Genomic DNA, 15,356 nt, shown 5'->3' on the forward strand with positions numbered 1-15,356 from the left:
TGAGTGGATGGACAAATGGTATATTTGAAGGACCAACAGATCAATGAAAAGAAGCACTGGTGATGGGTTTCAGAAGCCAGTTTGGGCTACATTGGAAAGGTTCTGACATGAGGCTGAAGAGACCATTTTTCCTGAGAGGTGGTACAGTGCCATTGGGGCTTGGGACAAGAAAGTGATGTGACTCGGGCTCTAAGGAGATTTATCTCACCAAGAGGAGGTTAGAGAAGCAACTGGTGTCAGGGTAACCATTTGGGGATTCAAGGTGACAGCATCTTTGGGAGGGCCTGGAAAGAAAGAGAAGGAAGACTGAGACGTGGTCAAGAGAACTGGCAGGCTCTGGTGGGTGCCCTAGCTGGGTGCCCAGGAGAAGGAGGGCTTTGAGAGAAGCTGGCCCCTTCAGCAGTACCAGGGATGTCAGGCAGTGGGGAGGAAGGCTTTTCTGTCAGCATAACAGTTACACCACCTGCTTTCCAAGAGTGGGGGTGGTATTGAGATTCATTCTTAAGTCAAGACAGGTGTCTGAGTCTCGACATCTCCCTCAGGCCCACCAAAGCCACAGTCCCACACCTGTTCTGATTCTGGTCCTGTTTCTTTCTTAAAGAAACAAATTTATTTATTTATTTATTTATTTATTTATTTATTTATTGGGGAGGGGTGAGAGTGCACGTGCTCTCAGGGGAGGGGAGTGGGAGGGGAGTGGGAGTGGGAGAAGGAGAGAGAGAATCTCAGGCCGACTCCACACCAAGCACAGAGCTCAACACAGGGCTCCATCTCGCAATGCTGAGCTCATGACCTGAGCTGAAACCAAGAGTCAGATGCTCAACCCATGGAACCATCCAGGGGCCTATACCCTGTTTCTGAGGCGAGGTTCTGACCCTCTACTTGAGTGGCTGATGGGAGCTGCTGGATCCTTCATTACCATCCCCAAGACATCTCCTAGGCAGGCAGACCCTGGCCAGAACATCTCTCCAGACATGTTTGTCTATCCCTCAGTGTATTTCCAGGATACCCAGTGGCTAACTTCTCAACCACCTGAGACTACCTGTCTGTGCTGAATCCTAATGGGCTGAGGCAACACCAGAACAGAAGATTCTAGACAATCTCTCCCTTGCTCTCTCCAGTCCTGCGTTGAATGTCAAAGTTCAGACCGAACTGGACATAAGGGAGAAGACAGACCAACCGTAAAGGAAGTGGCAGCCCCTGCCCTTCATGCACGCAGGAAGGCATGCTGGTAAGGAGGCCAAAGCGCCACGGACTGGAAGTTTCTGATTCTTGTCTGCAAAAGCCAGCGCTGGGCAGATGGGATCTTTATCCGTAAGAATGTGGATCAAGAAGTCCACAGCCTCCTGCTGCGTCACAGGGATGACTGATGATGCCCGTGATCTCCAGTCTGCTTCTCACACCCGGGTAAGAGAAGGGGCAGGGCTCAAGTCCCTTGCCCAAAACGGCTTTGGGGGTAAAAAGACCCTCTGTGGAATCAAATGGCCATTTTAAAATTTTCCACTGAAATTCCTGAGTGATCTCTGCCTGTTCCTGCAGTAGAGGCCAGAGGTTCAAAGACACATCGGCATGTCTGGCATTTCCTTCATTCAACACATATTTATGGAGCACCCCTGGCTTGGTCTAGCTTCCAGAGTTCCAGCAGAGGCTGGAGTCACTCCAGCGGCAAGGCTGATGCATTTTCAAATGTCTGCCCAGCCCTCCTTGGCCTCCGGAGCCCAGGACCGGCAGCAAGAAGCTGGAAGCCCAGTGGGCTGTGGGGAAGAGGGCTATGGCCAGTGGAGGCCTTGTGACATGCATGGAGCAGGGGAGGCCCTCAGTGTCCTGGGCAGCAGGTTCCTCAAAAGCAAAACCACTTGAAACACATCATGTGGGACAGCTGAGGCCCCTGTGGCCGGCCCCCAACAGCCCAGGAGGTTTCTGTTGTGGAAAGCCCCGGCCAGCAAGGGCAGGGGCTGACTGGAGATGCCCAGAGATGTGTCTCTGCCACACACCTGCACAGTGCCCAGGGTGGCTGAGGGCAAGGGGCTTAGGGAACAAGGAGGACAAGGAGGTGACTCTGGGGACACAGCCACTCCAAGGGGCACCCCTGTGTTCCAGGACCCAGCCCAAAGCTCAAGTCTCCCCATCTTGGCTCTGTTCCCCTTTTCTTCTGTCCTGGGCTCTGGCCTCTTCCCCAGGGAGGGCAGGCCGGGAGGCTCCACTGCCCCGAGGAGCTGCCAGCCAGCTGGAGAAGGCAGAGGCTTGGCAGGCACACAGTGTCGCCTCTGTGGCTGCAGCAAGGCTAATGATATTCAGCTGGCGGCAGCAGTGGCCGGGAGTTTCCCAGCCTGCTTGCCTTGCCTCCTTCTGTGTGGTAAACACTGTGGGGAGGTGTGGGGACAGAGGGTGGGGAGGTGTGGGCAGGAGCCCAAGTCAGGCCTTGAAGGAGAGCCAGGTGGGACAGCCCAGCCCAATGCTGGCTCTAGTCAGGAGCCTGACTAGGAATCCCTGGATGCGGGGGCCAGCTCAGCACCCCCAGGGTCCAGGGACCTATGGAGGGGGTTCTAGGTTTCACCCAGGAGGGATACGGTAGAACCCAAATGGGATGGGACGCTGGGGGAAGGCCCAGAGAAGAGGCTTGGAGAATGTACTGTGTCTGCCTTTTCCTTTTCCTACAAATCTTGGGGACTTTCCTGGGGTCCAGGCTGCTGTGTACAAGTGTGCAGGTGTGGGCCGAGGCAGGAGTGGGGACTAACCCGGCTGGGGCTGGGTTGTGTCCATCTGGATAACAGGTCACCCTTTCCCACCTCACCCAAAGGCCCTGTGCTGGCTGTTGTCTGGTGCCCACCAGGCCAGGGTCAGAGGGAACTGTTCATCAGAGATGAGCCCTGTTCATTGGGTTAGCGGCTGGCCTCAGGAGCCCTTCCGCAGAAGGTGGGGTATCACTCTCAGAACTGGGCATCGGACCTGGACATCATGGTATCAGGCGGCCCAGGAGGGGCCCGCAGTTTTGTGGAGTAGCTTTAGGCCCCCTGGCTGAGAGAGCCCAGACCCCTTTCCTCCTCCCCAGACCGTTGGCTTCCACATCCTTCCCTGCCTGTGTTTGAACTTTTGCCACAGTAGCAGAGTCACCTCTAAACCAATCAGATTTCATTGCCAGTGGCGTGAGTCACATGGCAGCAGGGTGGGCAGGGAGCCCGTGGAAACGGAGGCCAGGAGCAGGCATGAAAAACAGAGACCAGGAGATGAAATTTCCTGTCAAGGGGGTACCTGGAGGCAGGAGCAGTGATTTAGTTTCATGTCTATTACATAATTCATAAGAATGTCTGGATTTACACAAAGTAATCTCAAAGCCCTGACCCCTGTAGTCAGCAAACATTCCCCCAACACCCCCCGGGTCTCACTCAGCTGTTTCTGAAGCCTCAGTAAGGAAGCAACAGCACCGTATCGCCCTTCACGTTCTAGTGGGTAAGACGGACCCAAAGAGCATGAACAAAATAACTGCAAATTGCAGTAAGCACCAGGGAACAAACAGCACCCTGAAGTGGAGATTAAGGGGCCTAGGCGAGTGTCGAGGGTGTGACTGATCTGGTCTCACTTTGCTTCTGAAATAAGATCACAGAACACCCCCCCCAAATCATCATCCAGGTAGAACAAGCAACGAATGACCTCCAGACCACAGAGCCAAGGGCAAAGAACCCACTCGCCTGCTCATGGCAGTGGCTCCCAGAGGTGCTAACAGGAGGCCTGTGAGAGCCGTGCCATCCCCTATCCCCCTGCAGGAGAGGGAGAGATCGGGTCTCTGTCACAGGGGCAGGAAAGAGTCACAGAAAAGGTGATGGAAGTGAGGTTGGTTGTGAAAGATGAATTCAAATGTGCAGGTCAGCATGGGAGGCGCAGAGGAGGGGAAGGGAGGAGGTGGGCGTGCTGAAGTGGGGTGCAGTGGGCACCCTGAGGAGAGGGCCCTGAGGCCTCTGCCCCGGGGGGTTAGACCGCACCCCAGGAAAGGATACATTCCCAGCCCTCTGGGGTGCCTCCCCCTCCTGCCGCCTCTCTGGCTCCGGTGGGGTTTTCCCAGGCTGTCAGCCTGGCTAGAGTCCATGGGGCAAGGTCCAGGCAGGGTTACAGGGTGGGGGACTCTAGGGAGGGGCCCTCCAGCAGGACAGGCTGCCTCTCCTCAGGCCCAGCACTCATTCCTCTGCAGAGAGCACCAGGATATGGAGAAATGCTGCCTTTACTGAGTTTTGGGCCACGAACACAGAAATCCAGGGAGGGAGGAGCTGGCTAGAGAAGAGGAAACAGGCTTTGGCTGGAGGTGCCCCTGGTCTGGGTCTGCCCAGAGTAAGCAGGGCAATGGTTCTCAAACTTGCGGGTACAAAGTTGCCTGGGGGTAGAGGGTGCTGTCGGCATGAAGACTCCATGTCCTTTCTTCTTCCTTTCCTGGAATTTGGGCCTATATGGCACAGAAGCCACCAGGAGGCTGGGAATCAGTGGCTCACTATGGGACATGGCAGCTCCAGAGACCCCAGGCCTTTTCCTTTGATCCATACCAGCCCCCCTGCCCTATTCCACCACAAGGTCTTAGGCCAGGGAGTCTTCTTGCTGGCATTCGCACCTGCTCTATCCCTGCTCCATCAAAGCCATGCTAGAGCTTCAAGGGCCCCCTCCCACCTATTTTCAATAATACTTTTTCCACCAGAAAAACAGCCTGAACAAAGCAAACATGAGGATTTGAGGTGGCCTCAGTCTGGGACTCCAAACCTGCGATGCATTTTACCTTCACGAAAGTCCTTGACTCCCCCTTCCCTGCCCCCCCACTCCCCCCCCCCCCCCCCGCCTCTGCACTTACGGCTGATGGTGATGTTGTCAGTGGACACAGATGAGTGTTGCACATGAAATTCTTGAAATCACCAAGCAGCAGAGAGATCTCACAGCTGCTGAGAGCCTGGAAGCAGCAAAAGCATTACTTAATTCTCTGCCCACCCCCACAGCTGTGCAGGCAGGGGTGCGCCTCCTAGTTGGGACGGTCAGAGGGGATGGAGAGACCCAAGGCAGCAGACCTTAGGCAGGGCAAAGGTGCTGCCCTCAACTGGCCACCTCTCTCCTGGGTCAGAGGTTGACGGAGCAGAAGCACACGGAGATTGCCTGGGAGCAGATGGGCCTCATTGCACAAACTTTAGGGCCTCAATTAAGACTCTTACTCACCTGCAACCCACTGCTTCCTAAATCCTTAACTGCAGCCTGGGGAAGGTGGGGAGGGGGGCTCTGCCCTTAAGGCCCTTGTTGGGAGGCTAGGCAGAAGGAGGCCTATGTTAGGACTTACCAAACTGTACCAGTATTTCAAGATCCTTTGTGGGAGGCATAGCTTTTGCCCTGATAATTCTCTCCTCTTCCCAGCCTCAATCCTAGTTCTGGCCAGGAGCCTGGGTGGCTTTTCATCCCATGAGAGCTACCAGGGTGAAGGTTAAGGGGGGCTGGCCTGCCCAAAGAGGAGGCAGGCCCCAGAGCCCCAGACTCCTCCCTAGCTTTTGCCTGGTGAGATCCACAACACTGACCGCAATGAATACATTTAGCAGCCTAATACCTTCCCACATGAGCAAATTCTACTTTGAAATCCTAAGGCAATGGTACTTTGACTTGGTTCTTGTTAGGCCTTTTCCTCATTTGGCCTACATTCTAATTTGGAGGGTTCAGTGTGAGAATGGGAAAGCTTTGCTTGCTTTTTTTTTTTTTTTAAAGGTGAATTCTGCATTTTATCTTTAAAATTTTACTTACTTGAGAGAGCATAAACTGGAAGAGAGAGAGAGAAGCAGAACTCTCCACCACCACCCTGCTACCCTATCCCGCTGAGCAGGCAGCCCAACGCAGGGACGTGACCTGAGCCTGAGGCTCTTAACCAACTGAGCCACCCAGGTGCCCCTGCCTTCTTTTTTTTTTTTTTTTTAAGATTTTTAATTTATTTATTTGACAGAGAGAAATCACAAGTAGATGGAGAGGCAGGCAGAGAGAGAGAGAGGGAAGCAGGCTCCCTGCTGAGCAGAGAGCCCGATGCGGGACTCGATCCCAGGACCCTGAGACCATGACCTGAGTTGAAGGCAGCGGCTTAACCCACTGAGCCACCCAGGTGCCCTGCCCCTGCCTTCTTAACTGCCCCTGTCTGCTCCCTCCCACCTGTCAGTCCCAGGCCGTTCCAGAAACCTGAGCCCATTCATACCTACGTCTTCTGTGGGCCTCGAGGGAGGCTCTGGGCTCCCTTTTGTAAATGCCCAATGCTGGAACTTGGGAGCTGTGAGAACAGGATGAACCGTGCTGGCTTTCACAAACAAGTCTGCGTGTTCTGGGCAACAGCTGCCTAGGTAACCAGGAAAGACTCCATGGCCTTTAAGTTCCCCTGGACAGGGCAATGAGTTGAAACGAAACAGAGATAAAGGCTAACCATGAAAATAAACTTATACAAACCATTTTTATGTATTAAACCAACAAAAAGGACCTCAGAGCCCCAGAGGGTTTTGTGTTCTCTGTCTTGGGCTCTGCCCTCTTAGCAAAGTCGAAGCTTTGTCTGCTCCCCTGTGGCCCTGAAGAGAGTTGCTGGCCCGGTGCGGGTGGCTGCAGGGGACACTGAGGGACGCAGGCCTGCCTCGTCCTCCTTTCCGAGATTTCTCGGAGACAGACGCTGCAATTGCCTGAGCCATCCCAGGAGCACATTTGCATTATTTTGTGGCAACAGGCAAATTTCCTGGAGGGGGTTTTTAGAAGAGCTGGGCGCCTTCCAGAGAGAAAGCTGAAGGAAACAGGAGAGCAGGAGGCCAGAAAGAAACAGGCCTGGGCAGAAGCAGAGGCCGCAGGCAGTCAGGGGGAAATGCAGCTTGGCCTGAGCACGGGGCTGAAGGATCTCTGGGGCTCTGAATCCCTCCTCCACCCTCCTGAGCTGCTGAGGGAGAAGCCTGGTCCTGAGCAGGCCCAGGCACTGCCCTACCACGCATGCTGACCCGCAGGAAAGCTTGCTCAACCCAGGCCTTCGTCAGTGGCAGGGGGCTGACCTCTCTAAGGAAGAGCCGGGCTGGAAGATGGGAAATCCCCACAGTGCTCCTGCAGGTGAGGCATCGGCCGGGGTGGGGGCACCGGGGGCACCACGCTCTGCTGGTACCTTCACTGCGAGGGGGAGGAGCCCCATTTCTGGAGTTGCAGCTGGACAACTTCAAGAAGGGAATGGAGACCTGGCCTTTGACCTTCCCTTTTGTTCCTGAGCCCTGGGAACAGGCCTGACTCTGGGCTTCATGTTCACGGTTGCTGGGTGGGACTGGGAGGCCATTAGGAAATGAGAGAAGACAGACCCGTTTTCTGAATCTAAAGACGGTCCGATCATGATCCAGAATGGGCTGGGAATCTGAAAAACAACAACAACAACAAAAGCCCATATCGGTTTAAAGTAATCAAGCAGCGTTCCACAAGCATATAAGTCACTATTAAAGGTCAGATGCAGACACTTTAGGGTTCAACCAATCCTGATAACTATCAGGCATCGCTGGGCCTTGGGCCTTGAGGAAAAACCCCCCTAGAGCCCCTTCTGTGTGGTGGCACAGTTCACAGAGACACTCATTCAGTCCTTGGTCAGGAAGGGCCCCGTAAGCGGGAGGATATGCGTGATGCCTAACAGAGCAACATCAAAATACTCCTGACGGATGTGCTCTCTCATTCCCCCCCACCCACCCGCCCCGAGAAGCCAGGCTGGGGAGGCTGTTCCAAGGCCCTGGGGATGTCGGTGTTTTCCGTCCTGTCTGTCTGCAGAGTGGGAAGCTCAGGTTCCCTCTATTTCAGAAGGATGAGAAGGATGGAGGTGTCAGGAGGTGTGTCCCCACTCTGGGGAGGCTTCTGGAGGCCGGGCCAAGAGAAGAAGGAAGGAAGCCGTGCAAGCTAGGACTTCCCCACCTCAGTGTGGTTCCAGTCACCTGATAAGTAAATCGCTTTTTTAGCTAACCTATAGTTTCCTATAGGTGATAAAGCCACGAGAAGGTTGCAAAACCCCTCCCACACGAGCAGGCTTCAAGAAGCTGAAGGGAAGGCAGAAGGGTCTTGCACTTTCTGTACAGGCCGGCTCGCTTCAGGACCTCCGAGCATGGCCCAAAGAGACAGGGAGGAACTCGGGAACACCGAGAATTTCTGTCTCTGCTCCCCGCTCTTCTGGCCTCCTGGGGCTCCTCCACCTCTGCCTCTCCCTCCCTAACTGGCCTTGACTGACACACTCCCTGGGTGAGGCACCTGCCCTCTGGCCTCCCTCCATCTGTTTCATCATCATCCTCAGGCAAACCAGGGTGAGGAAGGCAGGATCTGGGTAGAGGCCAGGGACCCAACAGCCCTGTGCTGGGGCCAGCGAACCCAGGACCATCAGGCTCTTGAGGTCCCTGCAGGCCCCAAGTGGTGGAGGTGCGAGGAGATCTGAGCCCAGGTTCTCCTCAGAGCTCCAGGGGACTGCTTGGACTCATGCAAGGGTCAGAAGCTGCTTATTTCCTGATGCCATCTTGTGGGCTCCTCCAGGACTAGAAGACTCTAGCCAGAACAGCCCTGGCCCCAAAGGTCAGGGAACTACTCCCCCCAACCCACCCCCACGGGGAAAAGTCACAGCCTGTGGAGGGCATGAGCATGTGAGCAACGGAGGTTCCCCGGAAGGAAACTCTTCACCCGGAAAGAAGTGGGAGGTTGGCTCCCAGGGTGAACCACGAGCCTCGTGTTAGTGACCTTGGCCAGAGCTGCCTGGCTCTGGCCGAGGAGAGAGGCTGTTCACCTGCAGGCTGGCTCCTTCCTGCCCTGCCCACCCCACTACCTGGGTGAAGACATTCCCAGAAAGTCCTCTTTTGGAAGGTCACGGTGTTTTAGAAACTGGAAAGCAGTTCAGCGCCATTCTGCAAGAGCTACACTACCCCTGTGGATGGATGGCCTCTACCATTCTTTTCAGCACTTTTCATGTCGTCTATCCTCACGGTATCCCTTCTGAGATGGATCCCATGATGGTATCATTTCACGGAAGAGAAAATTGAGGCTGTAAATAACTCAGCTGTGGGTCAAGAATTCTATGAGGTTCTCTGTCGGAGAGTTGAAGTCCCCAGCCCTTGAATCTAAGAGAGAGAAGTCCCCTTCCCCCACCCCACTAGTTGGCCCCGGGTCACTGCAGGTGTCTCCTTGGGGTGTCGGCCTGAAATGGAGGAAATGCAGTTTGCTCTGTTGCCTGGTGTCCTGTTCCTGTGACCCCCTCCGTGGAGAGCATGCCCCTTCTAAGACCATCAGCTCCGCCCCCCTACTTGTGTAAGGGGGGGCCTTATCCTGGGGTTTTTCAGAAATGTGAAATCAGCCGTGAGCACCTGCAGCTCTTCCTGCTTCAGAAGAAAGTGTACAACGCTCTGTTTTACAATGACGTTTGGTTTTCTTTAAGAACACAGAGAAAAAGAAAAGAAAAAACCCCAGAAGGGATCTCCACGTAGTTTGTGGTAGGAAAGGAGTGCGCTAAGCTTATGACAAATGAGAGTTTTTAGACACATCTTCTCACCGATCGCGGGCAGGTTGCTGCTGGTCCTGGGGTGGGGGTGGGGGTCTCAACAAAGCCCGTCTGGAACGGGGCCCAGAGGCTGGCTTGGCACAAATGCCTTCGTGCCCGACCTGCTTCTGTGAAGGGGCAAACCCCGACCTACCCTGCTGGATGGAGACAGGATGCAAAGCTGTCACAAATGTCTCAGTGGCAGCTGGCTGGAGGAAGCAGCTCTGCAAGAGGGAAGCGAGGGCCCAAAGCCTGAGCCCCTGGAGAGAGTGAGCCCGTGTTGCCTTGTTCCTCGCTGTGTCCCCGGGCCAGAAACCTGGGTCTGGCTTGTAGAAAAGCTCGAAAATGGTTGCTGAGAAATAAGAAGAACCAAGAGAACTTTCCCTATGTTAACAGGGGATGGTGCAATGTCGTGAGCCCGGGGCCTCACTGAAGCACGGTTCTCAGGGGGCTGCTGGGCACAGAGGCACAGAGAAGCCAGCAGGCCACTCCAAGGCCCTCCACAAGGCTCTACAACCCTTTGAGTAGGATAGATGAGCTAGTTATTTGGAGGGGGTGATTTTGTTTCGTTGCGTCCATCCAAGACTTAGAGCTTGACCACGGTCACTTAAATGCCAGGCAAGCCATCCTCGCAGAAGCTTTCCTGCCTTCCCTCTTCGGGAGAACTTTAAAACACCGGCTCACCAGGCCCCTGGAGTCAGCCCAAGCAGGAAGGCCCCAGGTATGCTTGACCCCCAACAAACCTAGCTCAGATGGTGGTTGTCAGCTAGAGAGCTGGGACCCACTAATAACCCAGGTTCCGCCTCCATCCCTGGAAAACCCCAGCTTGGCCAGGCACTCTGCGGCTGGTAGCTGGGGCTCCCCCCGATTCATCCCTACTCTGCCCAGGGAAACCAGGTCTTTCCTGTTCTTCTTCTGCTTCTCCTTTTCATCTTCATTCCAGCCCCAAGTGGAGGCTTAATCCCCGTAGCTCTGGGTAAAACCAACACGAGCGGGTTCACGATGAGGTTTACAGGTCACCTGGTTCAGCATGACCAGATGTGGATTTCTGTGCGACAGCTGCCTGACGCCTAGAGTCTTCTTGTGGTGACTTTTCCCAAAGGGCATCAAGAGCATCGCCAGGGCTCCGGCAGAACCACTGGCTTTCCGGGATCAGGCCACATTCCCTTCTCCCACCTGCGGTCTTCCTGTATTCCCTTCCTATCTCTGTGAACCTTGAGCCCTTGCCAGGGGAGCCCCAGGCTATGGAGGCTGCAAGCTGGGCAGAGAGGGCTTCATTATTGTCAGACATTTGCATTTTTGTCCCCTTGACTGGCCTCAGGGGTCAGAGGTCAGCAGAGGCACACATGACAGGAACCTAAGGCATAGGGGTCACTTCCTGGACACCCTCTTGACTCCCCAATACTCTTGTAAGCTACCCACTGGCCAAACCAAGAGTCGAGGGGAGATGAGCCCCAAATACACTGGCCCATGATCGTGTTGCCTGCAATATATATTCTTGTGCCCCACGAATGTGACAACCTACAGCTGCTTGCTGACCCGTGGCAGACACCAGGCCTGCTGGGGAGCACCTCCAAATACATGTGTCCAGCGCAGCATCCCGGGGACCTCGCAGTGGAGTCATCAGGCTTGGTGGCCAGGTTTGTGCTCTTCGAGAAAGTTCCCCCGGTGCTTCTGATGTGAAACCCTGGCCAAGAATAGCTATATAGACATTTCAGTTTAACAATGTTCACCACACCCCCTCAGGAGATGTGGGCATAGAAAAGTGGTAATACAGAGAATTTGAAACCACACAGAGCTCTTGGTAGAGAGGTCAGTGGGCAAATGGTGCTTTTTGTTACCCAGGCAGCTCTTCTGGAGTCAGAAACAGGTGTCAGCCCCCAGTGCTTCATCTAGGACTAAGGCGAGGCAAGTTCCCAGGGCTAGAGGTGAGGTCTGATGGGTAACAGGCTAGCCGGGGGGGACAGGGCACCAGGGAGTTTTGAAGGTTGCTTTTCCCCACATGTGCTGTGTGTAGCAGAGATGACTGCCCAGGAAGTGTGACACAGAATTTGGGCCACCCAGGGTAGGGCTTCTCTGTGGCCCCAAACTGAGCAAAGCAAGGGCCCCACGTAGAGTTTGAACAAGGGGTCTTGACCAGCACATGACTAGCTGAGCAAGGCCCCTCTCTGGGTCATGCTCTATAAGGCAGTGCAAACACTTCAAAAAGGGGTAAGTCTATCCACACCTTCACTTTGGATATTTTATTGGGGGAATTTGGGCCAATTTGCTTATTAAAAAAAAAAAACCTGAAAATTTTGGTCAGGTTTTAAAAATCCATGCTTTCCAGGATAAGTGTTTAGAATTCAGCACTTAATTTTGCCTGGTTCTAGAAGTAATACATAATCCATTAAAAAATTTTTGGAAAATACATTGAAGTATAAGAAATGAGAAAAATTATTCATAACCATTTTGGGTTATCTCTTGAAATTTTTCCCATGCATTTAACTAATTAATGACTTTATTTTTTAGAATAGTTTCAGATTTACAGAAAGATTCAGTGATTGTACCGAGAGTTCCCATATAACCCCCTCTCCAACCACACGCATACTGGTTTTCCCTGTTACGAATATCCTGTATTAGCGTGGTACATTTATTACAATTAATGAACCAATAGCGATCATTATTATGAATTTAAGTCCATGGTTTACATAGAGATTCACCCTTTGTGTTGTACCTTTCTACAGGTTTTGACAAATGCACGTCATGCATCTGCTATTACTGTATCAAACAGCAGTCGGGCCCACCCTAAACCCGTCACCGATTTACCCTCCGCTCTCCCTCACCCCCCTGTTCCAAATTCCCAGTACCCACTGATCTTTTTACTGTCTCGATAGTTTTGTCTTTTCCAGAATGTTTGATAGTTGGAATCACATAGTATGTAGTTTTTCTGAATTGGCTTCTTTCACTTAAAATATGCATTTAAGTTTCCTGCATGTCTTTTCATCACTTGATAGCTCATTTCTTTTCAGAGCTGAATCATATTCCATTGTCTGGATGTACCACAGTTTGTTTTTCCATCCACTTATTGAAGGATATCCTGCTTCCTCTTTTGGGCAATGATGAATAAAGCTGCTAAAAATATTTGTGTGTCGGTTTTTGTGTGGGCATAAGCTGGATCTCACAGTAAGATGGTGTTTACTTTTATAAGAAACTGCTGAACTGTCTTCCAAAGTCATTCTCACCAGTTCCTGCTGCTCTTTGGTTTAAAAAACCAAATTTTTAAACCATTCTAACAGATGTGTAGTGGTATCACACTGCTGTTTTAATTTGCAACTCCTGATGATATATGGTGTTGGACTTTTCATATGCTTATTTGCTGTATGTGTATCTTCCCCTTTTGGTGAGGTGTCTGTTAAGATCTCTTGCCAATTTTTAAACTGGGTGTTTTCTTATTGTGGAGTTGTTGTGGGTTTTTGGGGGGCAGGGGTAGAGAGGTACGCAGCCTAATGCAGGGCTCAATCCCACATCCCTGAGATCATGACCTGAGCTGAAACCGAGTCAGAGGCTAAACCAACTGAATCACCCAGGTACCCTTCTTACTGTTGAGTTTTAAGAATTCTTTATATATTTTGGATCCTAGTTTTGTTTTTTTGTTTTTTTACCATATATAAGCATACAAATATTTTCTCCCAGTCTGTGGCTTTTCATTCTCTTAAGTGTCTTCACAAAGCAGACATTTTCAATTGCAATGAAGTTTAGTTTACCAATTTTTTCTTTCATGACTTTGGTGTTGTATCCAAAAGCTCACTGTCAAACCCAAGGTCATCTAGATTTTCTCTTATGTTGTGGTCTAAGTTTTATAGTTTGGTGTTTTACATCAAGTCTATAATCCATCTGGAGTTACTTTTTGTGACAGGCGAAGATCTGTGTCTAGATTCATGTTTTACATATGAATGCCCAGGTGTACAGCAGCGTTTATCAAAGACTATTTTTTCTACACTGAATTGCTGTTACTCCTTTTTTCAAAGATCAGTTGATTTCATGTATGGGGTTCTCTTTCTGGGATTTCCGTTCTGTTCTATTAATTGATTTATCTATTCTTTCACCAACACCGTACTGACTACTGTAGGTAGTAAGTCTTGAAGTCCGACAGTATCAGTCCTTTTACTCTGTTCTTCTTTGGTACTGTTGGCTAGTTTGGGTCTTGTGCCTCTCCATATAAGCTTTAGAATCAGTTTGTCAATATCCACAAAATTAACTTGGCTGGAATTCTGGGATTGTGTGGAATTTATAAGTCGGGAAAAATTGGTATTTTGACAATACTGACTCTTCCTTTCCATTTATTTAAATCTTTCATCAGAATTTTATGTTATGGATCTAGTACATAGATTCATGTCTAAGTATTTCATTTTTGGGGGTGTTAGTGTAAGTGGTAGTGTTGTGGTATTGTTTTTGTTTTTGTTTTTTAAGGAGGCTCCATGTCCAGTATGGAGCCCAATCCGGGGCTTGAACTCAAATCCTGAGATTGAGACCTGAGCTGAAATCAAGAGTCAGATATTTCACCAGCTGAGCCACCCAGGCGCCCCTTGCATTGTGTTTTTAATTTCAAATTCCAATTTTTCATTGCTGGTGTATAGGAGAGTGGCTGACTTTTGTATATTAACCCAAATCTGCAACCTTCCTATAAACACTTTAGTAGTCCCAGGAGTTTTTTTCTCCATTCATTGTTTATACTGTTGAGGTCATAGACTTTGTAAACAATCTTATACCCTATTTTTTTTTTTCTCTCAATTATGTCATGAGCATTTTCCAATGCCATTTAAAATTTTTAAACACTTTTAATGGCACCAAAATATTTTATGAGCTATGATTAGTTAACACGTTAGTTAACAGATCCATCTTTAACTTCTTCATGATATTCCTTATTAAAAGTAGAGATGAGCATAAAGAAAAAAAATGAAATGTGCTCATAACTCTATCATAAATAACCAAATTAATTTCTACCAGAAAAACTACAGTTTACATTCTATTGTTTTCCTTCCTTGGGAAACTGCCTTCTTTGAATATTTGATGAAAGCTCTGGGTCTCTCCCAGGAAATTAAGACATCCACTAAATTTTGCATAGTTTCCAGAGGCTTCTATGGCCCATCCCAGAAAAGTCCCACAAGATGCTGGGACAGAGCTATGCTTATGGTTGCCCTGGGGATGAGGTGTTGGGTGATTACATGTATCAAGTATGCCTCCCCTTCTGGTACCCTGCCCCTACCTACTTTTCTGCCTCCGGTGGTACCAGGGTGAGGGCTATCCTCAGGCTTCCTCCTACTCATCCTTCTCCACTGGGGTGGCCTCTTCATTTCTCCTGACTGCTGGCATTTTGACAGCTACTGGCAGATGCAGCTCCTGGATCTCCTGTTGCAGGTGAGCTGGGCCTCGTCCCCCCACTTCAGCTGCAGTTAACAGCAACAACAACAAAAAGGCCGGGACCTTTATCAACCAGCATCAGTTGGCATTATTGACACCACACTTCTGGGCTGTGTTAGGCCTGCACAGACTGAGCAGGCTTTCCTGACTTTGCAGAAGGCCCGACGCTTCAGAGAAGCCCCTGAGACAGAGAAAGAAGCAACGAGGGGGGATATTGTTGGCAAGAGTCGTAACAATTTTTGGGTACAGGAAGTGTCTGCTGTAGGGATCACACTGTTTATTTTGTGGACTGTTTCTTAATATTTCATTGTAAATGTTTTCCATATCATTAAATATTCATCAAAACAGGGATATTAATGACTGCTTAATATTCTACAACATTGGATGCAATGTCATTTATTATTGTATATAAAATAACTATAACACAATTCTGCATCTCTAA

The 15,356-nt window shown here is 50.8% G+C and overlaps 1 long non-coding RNA gene across 3 annotated transcripts in view; it reads right to left on the bottom strand.

The window, feature by feature from the left end:
* The window catches only part of LOC309868249, a 52,805-nt gene extending 37,449 nt beyond the window's left edge, over positions 1-15,356 (bottom strand). For 2 of the 3 annotated variants that reach the window (XR_014313597.1, XR_014313598.1), the window contains exon 1: positions 5,306-5,454. This is a non-coding gene — a long non-coding RNA (uncharacterized lncRNA). Of the gene's footprint in view, positions 1-5,305; positions 5,455-6,196; positions 7,370-14,763 lie in introns of those variants that run through there. The other variant, XR_014313596.1, reaches the window with a different exon arrangement.

The sequence above is a fragment of the Mustela nivalis genome (genome assembly GCF_964662115.1).
Source record: "Mustela nivalis genome assembly, chromosome: 6".
NCBI classification, from domain to species: domain Eukaryota; kingdom Metazoa; phylum Chordata; class Mammalia; order Carnivora; family Mustelidae; genus Mustela; species Mustela nivalis.